This window comes from Pygoscelis adeliae, unplaced genomic scaffold (genome assembly GCF_000699105.1).
Source record: "Pygoscelis adeliae isolate BGI_AS28 unplaced genomic scaffold, ASM69910v1 Scaffold27, whole genome shotgun sequence".
NCBI lineage: Eukaryota > Metazoa > Chordata > Aves > Sphenisciformes > Spheniscidae > Pygoscelis > Pygoscelis adeliae.
The window spans coordinates 9,977,487-9,981,648 of record NW_008825410.1 but is presented as its reverse complement, the minus strand read 5'-3'; positions in this window follow the sequence as shown (position 1 = coordinate 9,981,648).

The window sequence follows — 4,162 nt, the reverse complement described above, 5'->3', positions numbered from 1 at the left end:
TGTCTGGTGCTGTTTCAGCAGAGAAGTCAGCTGTTTTAATACAGATGGACATCTGGGGTTGAGGCGTTGGCCCTGAAGTGCTTCATGTTATTGCACAAAACACTCTTTGGAAGAAAAAATGATTGAACCTGCATTTCTGCCTGCCTTTGCTTTCTCAACTTGCCACTCTGTACTTCCTTTTGCCAGACCAGCCGGGACAGGGCTGTGGCCCATGCAGCATGGATGGACAGACTGGCCGCGCAGTAAATATGGCCTGAAGCAATAGCCCACACTGTTGACAAAGTGTGTAAGATGTGGCAGATCACCAAGAACAAAGCTGATTTACGGACTGCGGTAGCAATCTGCTCAGTTCTCTGAGAGTATCTTCTTATGGCATTTGCAATTCAAAGATATCCTGGCTTCTGAGAGCCTTTCTCCTTACACTCTTCAGTGTCCTCTCCTTCTACAAACTTTGGTCATTACCTTCTATCTTGTCCTCTGCCTCTGAGGTGGAAAATTGCCTTCAAACAAAGAAACATCTCTGATGCTTCTCTCAAAAGTCCCTCAGGAGGATTCAGCCCATCGTATCTAGGGCAGAAAATGTCAGTCCCAGCACTTCCATCATCCTCTACGGTCTTCCTGTGGTCCATCTTAAAGCGTTTCCCTTATGGGGTGTCTACTGGGGTACTTACTGGTGCTGAGATGGTGATCATTACACTTCATTTCCAAGTATGACTTCCTCTGGTAGACGCACCTCCTCAAAATCCAGGCAGTCAGGTCCTCCGCCCCAGTTCACCTGGGATTACACCCAATGCGGAGCACGAATGCCTCCTCCACATGGGCTAGCTCTGCCTTCAGGGCAGTCCCTGGCTGAGCAACAGACTCATGCCACGGTTCAGGATAATCTGCACTGGAGCAGAGGTACCTGGCGTCAGGGAGGAAAGGTCCAAACCTGGTGAGGGGGGGCTGTATAATGCCTACTCAGAAAGGAGATGGCAGATAACCATGAACGGTGAGCTTGGACCATTGTGGAGAGAAAGGAGGGGCAAAAAAGGTAAGTAAAATGGCATGAGTAAAACACTGACTTTCCCATGTAGTGCAGAAATATGCTATCTGATCCAGGTAAAATTTAGAAATAATTAAAAAAAAATTGGCAACTTTGGGCAGGGTAAGTGGTTCACTGCTTTGAATCAGGTGGTGATGTTGCTTTTGTTATGGTACCACCTCCCTTAAACTGGAGACGAAAATGAATGTCTGTTTTCATTGGAAGGAAACACATAGGATATTTCATGCTGCCGCTAAGCCTGGGAACAGTTATTGCGGTACACTGGACCAAGCACAGAAAAGTTTAGGCAGAAACCTGTTTTATACAGTCAAATACTTGAAGTCTCTTCTACAAGTTGTTTGACTCCCCGTTTTTCACACGGGACCTACCCACACTCAGTGAAATCGGGCTCAGTGTTTTGCAGTTGCGTTCTACCTTTGAACTCGGTAATTCTCTCATCTCTTGATCTCCTTTTTTGTAGGAACTGGCAGCCTGCCTGGCTTTAAACAGAAGCAATGCCAATGATTTTGTGGTTTTGGCTATTGGGTTTTGGTTTGTTTTTTTTTTTATTTTTTTTTTAATTTTTAAGACACTGCTCAATCTTGAATTTCAGATCTCCCTATCTGATATTCAGCTGCAATGACAGAAACAGAGAAGAAAAAAAGTTACAATCAATCCAGTCTGTCTCACAAAATGAGAAGCAGTTAATCCTTGGAGTCCTATGAATCCCAAGATTTCCTTGATTGGCATGTGGGAAAAACAACACTGACAGCTATATATCCCAGCTGGTCTATTGTGGCATATAAATTAACAGGTATTTCCAAGTACCACAGCTGATCCCTGGGGACATTGTATAGAAGATTTGAGGTATCTGTCCTCTGATCAGATGTTGCTCCCTGCTATCTCCTGCATGGGCATGGCAGACACAGCAGTCTTCCTGCCTGTGTCAGTTTACTTCCAGGTCAGATACGATCAACTCACATCTGGGCTTTCTGTCCTTCAGGTTCTTGTTCCATGTTACTACTTAAGTTTTTGCTGGCAAGTTTAAAAATGTATGTTTTGAGACATAAGAGAAAATCTGGAACATCTGAGAGTTAAATCAGCATTGAGACCTTCCTTCCTGAAGCCACAGGTGTTTGAACACTAAAACCTTGGGCTTTATTATGGGAGTTCATTTCTTTTCCCTTAGCCATCTGGGCTCAGAATACTTTCCCCAGACTATTAAAAAAAGAGGAAGAAATCTTTTACCATTCTTCCAGCGTGGCCTCTGAAGGGCTTTGGCACATTGCTCCTGGGTCAAATCTGTCTCTGCTTCCTGAGACACATCCTGACTCTGATGTGGTTCCTGACTCCATCCATCCAGTGAGGTACCTGATCCTCTTCCAAGCAGTGCAGGGCAGGATTTTCAAGAGTATGAAGAACATCTATGTCACTCCTGCAGCATCACATGAAGTGCATTCTTACCAGAATATTGTGAATGAAAATAACATTGACTGTATGATGACAACAGTGCTTTTGGCCTTGAGATTTACTTTCCTATTTTTTAATGTTCCTACTCCTTTAAAGTGATAAAGACTGTACAAAATCTTTCACTATTTTATTTGTTCCTTTTTTTTTTAAACAGAATCAGCCACATCTCAGCCTCACAGAAACTGGAACATCAGCCTCATGGGAAATTATTTTATTGTTAACTCTTCCTTATACGAGACATTAAATCAACAGCTTGGGGCTCAGGGGAGTACAATGGAGAGATACTGAAGTTGCTCAGCAAGAATCGGGTTGAATCCGATGGTCTGTTAGATATGACCACGCTCTGCCTGTGCCAGCTAGGATCTGGTTGTGTGAAAAAAAGAAAAAATTGCTGTCATAACTCTCCAGGTAACAGAAGTTAAAAACAGGCAGATCTGAGCATCTATCTTCTGTTTGCCAGGGTTTATCAGTGCATGCAGATCGCATGGAAGATAAGCTATGTTTTCTCTCGCTCTACAAGCAGGTCCACCCCGCCATGTCTTGCACAGGGCAATGAGGGGATCAGAATTGCAGGCGGATGGGATGAGAAGGGCCTGGCTGCTGTAGTGGCTGCGGCTGCCCTACTGTGTCAGAGACATGCATGTATTGGGACAGAAGAGGTACCCTGCTGGGTCACAGCCAGACAACCAGCTCTCTGTCTCTGCCAGCGTCATCCAGAGCTACTGTCTGGGGAGCACACTTGAGCCTGGCCACATTCTGCAGTCCATCCTCTCACACTTCCCCAGCATCCATGACTGTTGGATTAGGGATGTTAGAAGGACTATCCCAGCCTAAGCCTTTTAAGAACTCCTTATGGACTTGTCCAAAAATTGGCATAAGTGCTTTTGAACCTACTGACACTGTTTGCCTCTGAAACCTCGCATGGCAGCAGGTTCCTGCAGCTGGCCACTACCTGCTGTGTAAGGAAGTGCTTGCTTTCATCTGCTTTAAACTCACCTCCTACTCACTTCATGAAGCCCCACAGTTCTTGGATTGTGGGATTTTGTGAATAACAGGTCTGCATTAATTTTTCCCATGACCTTCACAATCTTGTAAATGTTGAGCACATCCTCAGTGGGGGAATTACAATTGCCTTACGAGGACAGACTAAAAGGCTGGGCTCTCCTCCAGTGCCCCATTCGAAGAGTGGCAGTGTCTCATCTCCCCTTGTAGGGCAGTTGTCACACCCCTGTGACCCCTGGGCTGCCCCTGCCCCTTCTGCATGTCTCTCCTGAGATGTGCACACCAGAACCGCATGCACCGCTGAAGATGTGGGTGTGCCAACATGCAAACAAAACACATAGCACCAAAACTCCATCTTGTTCTCAGTATTGTTCCTGTTGATGTGCAACATTTTGTGGGCTTTCTTGCTTGCTGTTGCGCATTGAGACAATGACTTCAGAGCACCTGAAGATCAAAGATCTCCTTCCTGTGTTGGGCCTGACAGTTCCATTCACCAGCATCTGACATGGTTTAGATAGTCTATCACTACACAGTAAAGCTTTGTCATAGAATCATAGAATCATTTAGGTTGGAAAAGACCTTTAAGATCATCAAGTCTAACCATTAACCTAACACTGCCAAGTCCACCACTAAACCATGTCCCTAAGCACCACGTCTACACGTCTT